Here is a 7542-nt window from a genome sequence, read left to right on the forward strand (position 1 = left end):
CTGGACTTTGGTCATAATGTTGTCTTTTCTGGATACGTGTGCAGTCTCAGTACACGCACCCATAAAGTGCCAAGGCTGTGTCCCATGATTTGCAAACAAACATTAATTACATCATCGTTTTTTCTGCGTATTGCAGTAAAGTTCATATAGCACAAAATTGGCCATGAACCATTTAAAAGTGCACAATTCGGTGGCATTTGGTACATTCACAATGTTGTACATCCATCACCTCTAGTTAGTTCCAGAATGTTTTCATCATCTCAAAAGGAAGCCCTGTTCCCATTGTATCAGTAAGGGATAGTCCCAGAAACAGAACCAAATAAGATGTGTGTGTGTGTGTGTGTGTGTGTGTGTGTGTGTGTGTGTGTAAACATTTATAATAAGGAATTCGCTCATGGCATTATGGAGGCTGGTAAGTTCACACTGTGAAGGGTGGGCTGGCAGGCTGGAGACTCAGGAGGGCTGATGCTCAAGTTCAAATCCAAAGACTGTCCGCTGGCAAAATTCCTTCTTGCTCAGAGGAGATCAGTTTTTGTTCCACCAACTGATTGGATAAAACCCACTCACATTATGGAGAACACTCTGCTTTATTCAAAGTTCATCAAGTAAAATTTTTTATTTCAAATTTTTATTTAAATTCTAGTTAGATAACATATATGGTAAAGTTGGTTTCAAGAGTGGAATTCAGTGACTCATCACTTCCACACACCCCTCAGTGCTCATCACAAGTGCTCTCCTTAATCCTGATTACCCATCCAGCCCAGATCCCACCCACTTCCCTCCATAAACCCTCCGTTTGTTCTCTATTGTTAAGTCTCTTATGGTTTGCTTCTCTCTCTCATTTCCCCGTTTCCCCTATGTTCATCTGTTTTGTTTCTTAAATTCCACACATAAGTGAAATCATATGGTATTTGTCTCTCTCTCACTGACATATTTCACTTAGCATAATGCTCTCTAGCTCCACCTATGTTGTTGCAAATGGCAATATTTCATTCTTTTTGATGGCTGAGTAATATTCAATCATATATATACACTACATTGCTTTATCCATTCATGTTGATGGACATTTACCCAATAAACGTTAAAGCATCCAAAAACACCCTCACAGAAACACCCAGAACACCGGACCATGGGCCCAGCTAAGTTGATATATAAAACTAACTATCACAATGACCTTTGTCAACTTGCTGCCCATCTGCATCTCAAACTACACTTACTCTCCAGGTAAACCTGATGATGAGGTCATACTTCCACCCGACATGAAACAACCGCCCTGCGTGCAGCTGGAAGCACACCAACCCTTTCCTCAGAATAGGATCAAAGTCCTTGGGTGATGTTCACTTTTCTCCTTGGTATCTCATAACTCGTCACGGTGGTGTAAAGTTGACAATACTTAAATACAATGATATAAACTAACATATCTTATGTTAGATGATAAGAAGACAGGAGAGGGAAGAAAACAAAGATACATATAAAGATATATATTATGTGTATAATATAACAAAAGGAGGAAATACTAATGATAATTACAGCCTTCATGCCTGTACCTGGTCACATGGTTATAGCCAGTATCCATAACTACCGTTTCCCACCACCCATTCTATATTCTCTTTGCCCTGAGTAAACACCTCAGCTGGCTGTGGTTCTTTGCCTGGTATGATGATTTGAATCTACCCTGCTGAAGGATCTGGGCCGTTTAGTCCCTGTCTGGATTGGATTGTTGTGGTTTGTCATTGATCTTAATCACATGGCAGGTGGTTCTAAGAGATGCCCTAAGGGATCAGCTGTGTTCCAGACATACTCTTCCTCACCTCTGTCACAGCACAGCAGTGATCCAGTGATCAGTAATTGCTTCCTGTGCCTGTGGATTTGGAGGGAGGAGGAGCCCAAAGTGGCCTGGACATACTCTTTGCTTCCAGATGAATAGAATCATTGTTGCATCTCTTAGTGGAAGCGTTTGGAATAGGAGCTCTAGGCCAGTAAAGCGTAAGGTCACAGTAAGGAAAACTAGCTACTGTGTCACTAGGAATAATAGTGCCATTGCCATTTCTAGCCCCTCAATTGCTGGAGTCTTGAATCCTGGCTATTGGAGAAACAGAACTGTGTATTAGACGCCGATTCAGAGGATATGCAGCCTCCTGGAAGACAATGCCCCAGCCCTGAGAGGTACTGCCATTCAGCTGATGCTGTAGCCGAGTCTTCAAAGGCCTTTTCCGCGTTCTGTCAAGCCAGATGCTTATGATGGTGGGGAACATGGTAAGCCCAGTGAATTCCTTTTTCCTTTTCCTTGCACAGCTTTTTATTATTGCTGGACCTAATAGTCTTTTTTTTTAGTAATTTATTGTCAAGTTAGCTAACATTCAGTGTATACAGTGTAGTCTTGGCTTTGGGAGTAGATTCTTGTGATTCATCACATACGTGCAACACCCAGTGCTCATCCCAACAAGCGCCCCCCTCAATGCCCGTCTCCCAGTTTCTCTGCCCCCCCCCATCAACACTCACTTTGTTCTCTGTACTTAAGAGTCTCTTATGGTTTGCCTCCCTCTCTGTTTTTATCTTCTTTTTCTTTCTTTTCCCCTATGGTCCTCGAGCACAAGCCCACTGCCATACTTCTTTGTGAAGTGAGTTCTTTGGTCCGATGCAAGGATAGCACCATAGCAATCAGGGCATTCTGGAAGCCCACCGACGGTAGTTTTGGCAGAAGCACTGCGTGCATGGAAGGCAAGTTTGTATCCAGAGTAAGGCTACTGAAGTAGGGACCAAAAGCTGCCCCTTGCATGATGGGAGAATCTCAGGGGATTGTCCTGCCACCAGGTGGCTGGCTGACAACCCTGGGGCATGAAGCCCTATCAGTGTTGGTCTCTGGTGCTGGCCGATCGGGGACTCAGCAAGTGACTGTAACCAGGTAAGCCTTGTTGAGTGACCGTCTGTGTTCCTGAGCCCTTGCACAGCCTTTTTTCCGGCCACTGTGGCCACTTTGTTCATGCACCGGATGACAGGGGTGGCTGGGGAAAGAGGCTGACTGGTATGCACAGAATGGGGCATCCCATCCACCTATCAACCTTCTCCTCTGCTGAGGTCACTCTTTTGTGAGCATTTATATGAGACACAATTATTTTCATGTTTTTTTTTTTTGCTCCTGCGTTTTCTCTAGATTTCTTTGTCACCAATTTCCTAATCACCTAATCATGTTACTTCCAAGTTCCCAACCATCCAGGCAAACCATGGGGTACAGCCCACGAACTGGTATATAATCTTATTTCCAATCATTTCCCTTTCCAAGGACAGTGGACAACCACGTGCACGACTCAATATTCTGCCTACTGGACCCCTCCTGGTCAGACTGTACCTACAAACAACCGTCACAGTCAGAATGGTGTGTTTTCCCTTAAAATCTGGCTTGTTCCACTCTGACCTGAGCCAGACTCTTAGCAAGGGAGGGCGGACCGCAGGGCAGTGGGAGAGAAAAGACTCCAGAATATTCTGCTCCCCCTGGAGCAGGACCGGCCGACCAGGTCAGCGTCTGCTCCAGTGAAGAGGGGACCTGTGAGTCCGGGCAGTGAGGCCGCAGGGGCCGCAGAAGCGGTTTAGGGGGGATTTTGGAAGGAGAGCAAGACAAAGCCCGCAGCTCTTCCGTCTCCGGGACTTGGCGGGAAGAGGAGAGGGCAGAAGAGCAGACGTCGTGGACCAGTCTTCCCTCCTTGATCCTCCAGCCACCGACCCTGGGGGTCAAGACTCAGGCCCTGGTGTTGGGAGGGTCCTGCAGGAGGGAGGACTCTACGGCTCCGCGGCCCCTGAGCGCCACCTGGAGGACGAGCCTCGTACTGCACCCTGGTGCTCAGTGTGGCCTGGCAGAGAGGGAGGGTCTGTCTACCTTGCCCTGGGACTCCCCCAATTTCGGAGGTGTGCCCTGGGGCTGAAAGCCCGGCGGACATCGCGATGGGAGGAGAGATCCCCCCTGGGCCAGATGGGGCAGGAGCGGGCGCCCACACACGTCCCCTGAACGTTCACCCTAGGACAAAGGAGACATGGCGATCACCAGCAGGGTCCCCAGGCCCCAAGGGAGCAGAGGAAGTCTGGACCCTGTGAGCAGGGGACAGAGACGTCAGCTGGGCCTCCAGCAAGCCGGTGAGCAAACCCCGAAGTCCCAGTCAGCTCGGAGCCAGGGACCAGCAGGAGGACACAGACGCACCTGCTCCCTGCACCTTGGACACCATCCATGGAGACGGGCCGAGACACAGGAGGGTTTGCAATGGGGGGGGGCTCCTGTGTGTGTGTGAGTGTGAACACATGTGAGTGTGTGCCCGTGAGTGTGTGATCAGGGTGAGTGTGTGAGCGTGTGTGTGAAAGGGCGTGTGTGAGTGCGAGTGTGTGTGTCCCTGTATTCCCTGATCCTAGAGAGATCTGATCACTGATAGACAAGTCATCTTATTTCTTCTGCTGAACTGCACTGCATCCTGCTCTGCCACACATGCACACCCACACGTGCACACATGTGCACACACACATGCACACACATGAACACATGGACACACATGCACACACGCACATGCACACACACACCTTTAACACATACCCATGGAGGTATGTTCACATATATGTGGTATTTGCAACGTGTCCAGGTTTCCTCTAGGTAATTCTGTTGTAATTTTTGCTTGATCATCTGGTTAACCTAACCTGGAACTGGGCATTCCATGAATACCTTACAAATAAAAATGGTTTTAAGGCAGAGAAATTCCCTGTCCAAGGGCCAGTAGACTTCAACTGAAGGAATTTGAGGTAAAGTCTAGGTAACAGCAAATCCAAGATATAGAAAGTATAATAAATATCCAACCTATTATATTGAATATTTACATTATCCACCAATATTATCCAAGATAATAAGAAGCTATATTCTCATGTTTTCAAATTGGGAGTAAAATGGTCATTGGAACTTTGGGATTTAGCTCCTTATCCGTCGTGCCCAGTACAGTTAAGCAATGGGTGGGGATCAGGCACAAATAGAATAGACTTTTCTATTCTGAGACAGATTTATTCTCTGTCCCACTAGATTGATAGTCCAAAGAAAGGAAACCAGGCCGTTATGTATACAGTGGAAAAAGCCGGAAACTAGCACATGCTCACCATGCCCCAACCGATGGGAGAGCTGACACTGACCATACTCTCATGACAATACTCCGCAGAAAATACTCCAGTGCTGCCTTGTGGGGTCTCCTCCCCATGTGACCATAAACCCCTCAATTGATCCAGTCAGAGCATGATGCAATTTGAAGTTGGAGATGGGAGCTGTCCTTCTCAATGTCATGTAAGTTGTCACTGAGAATGAATCTCAGAACAGTCACGCCCCCCAGCTAAAATGATAGTAAGCACTCATTCTGATTAGGTAGTGTTTTGAGTGCCTCACAAAGGTTTGAGTGTAGCGTGAAACACACTCAGGAATCTGATAAACACTCATGATGTTTCAAATCCTAATGTGTTAGGATTCACTCGTTTGAAGACTTTTGCCAGGATAGTCTGTAATGCTTCGTTCATCCTCTTTTTTAAAACTTTATTTACTTACGATACAGTGTAATATTAGTTTCAGAATACAAAAATACAGATTCGAAACCCTGAGGTTTATAGCAGCACTATCAGCAATAGCCAAAGTATGGGAAGAGCCCAAATGTCCATTGACATGGATAAAGAAAACGTTGTATACATATACAATGGAGTACTACTTAGGAAACAAAAAGAATAAAATCTTGCCATTTGCAACAATGTGGATGGAGCTAGAATGTATGATACTAAGAGAAATAAGTCAATCAGAGAAACAAATATATGATTTCACTCACACATAGAATTCAAGAAACAAAACAGATGAACATATGGGAAGGGGACGAGAGAAGAGGGAAACAAATCACGAGATTCTTTTTTTTACTAGAATTTCTTATTTTTTTAATTTACATCAAAGTTAGTTAGCACTTGGTACAACGATGAGTTCGGGAGTAGATTCCTTAAGCCTCTGACCCATTTGGCCCAGCCCCTCCCACAACTCTTCCAGCAACCCTCTGTTTGTTCCCTGTATTTAAGAGTCTCTTATGTTTTGTCCCCCTCCGTGTTTTTATATCATTTTTGCTTTCCTTCCCTTACACTCATCTGTTTTGTATCATATGAATTTGACTATGATACGCCTTGTTGATGGTTGGTTTTTGTTGAATCTAATGGGAGTCCTCTGTACTTCCTGGATTTTGAGGTCTGTGTCTTTCCCCAGGTTAGGAAAGTTTTCTGCTATGATTTGCTCACATAACCCTTCTACCCCTTTTTCTCTCTCTTCATCTTCTGGGAACCCTCTGATTCCGATGTTGTTCCTTTTCAATGAGTCACTAATTTCTCTAAATCTTAAATTGTGCTCTTTTGCCTTAGTCTCCCGCTTTTTCTGCTTCATCGTTCTCCGTAAGTTTGTCTTCTCTATTGTTGATTCTCTGCTCTGCCTCATCTATCTTTGCTGCTGTGGCATCTATTCGAGATTACAACTCAGTTATAGCATTTTTTATTTCATCCTGACTAGCTTTTGTCTCCACTGAAAGGGATTCTAATCCATTTTCAACCCCAGCTGGTAGTCTTATTACCATGATTTTAAATTCTGGTTCAGACATTTTGCTTGTATCTATGTTGATTAAGTCCCTGCCTGTCATTTCTTTTTGTTATTTCTTTGGGGTGAATTCCTTTGTTTCTTCATTTTGAAGGGGAAAAAAAGGAATTAATAAGGTATAAAAATTAAAATTAAAAAATTAAAAACAACACTAAAAAATAATATAAAGGATGCTAGATCCTGAGTGTGTTCTGGTCTGGTTGTTGAAAGCTTGATAGGTTAGAGAAAACAGGGAAAGGTAAGAAAAAAAAATAAAAAGGAAACTGTTTGAAAACTTGAAAAAATAAATACAGTGAAATAGAATAAAACAAATTATGGAAGTAAAGTAATAGAATTTGAAAAATTTACAAAAAAGTAAAATACATAGTAGAAAAAATTAGAGAAAAACATTGTTAATAGAAATGGGAAATAAAAATAATTTTTTCTCTTACTGCATTCAAGAATAAGAAAAAAAATTGAATAGAAAAGTACAATTGAAATTACATTGTTTTCCCCTAGAAGTCAAACTATGAGTCACTTTATAGTCTGTAAACTAAGCAGGCGGAGAGACTTGGGATCCTGGAGGGAGGTTGGCCCAGTGGGCGGGGCTCAGTGTAACGTCTCCGTTCTCCACCAGGTGGCGCTGCTTAGCTTGCTGAGGTGAATTGCCGCACCTGTAGGAGTGAGCGTGCGCATGCGCAGGAGCGGTTAAAATGGCGTCCCCCCCATCCCAGTCTGGTGTCAGAGCTCTGTGCTCTCCCCGACCAGCAGTCACGCACCCCTTCCTTGTCTCCAGGTTCCGTCCACTCCTGCTTTTACACTCTCCATGACCAAGGCGTCAGGTTGCCAGTTGGCCCTTCCCTCCTGCGTTTTATTTCAGACGCGGCAGTGTTTCCGAGCCCTCACTTTCCAGAGCAGCATACGGCGCCCGA

Source organism: Suricata suricatta, chromosome 16 (assembly GCF_006229205.1).
Source record: "Suricata suricatta isolate VVHF042 chromosome 16, meerkat_22Aug2017_6uvM2_HiC, whole genome shotgun sequence".
Lineage (NCBI taxonomy): Eukaryota > Metazoa > Chordata > Mammalia > Carnivora > Herpestidae > Suricata > Suricata suricatta.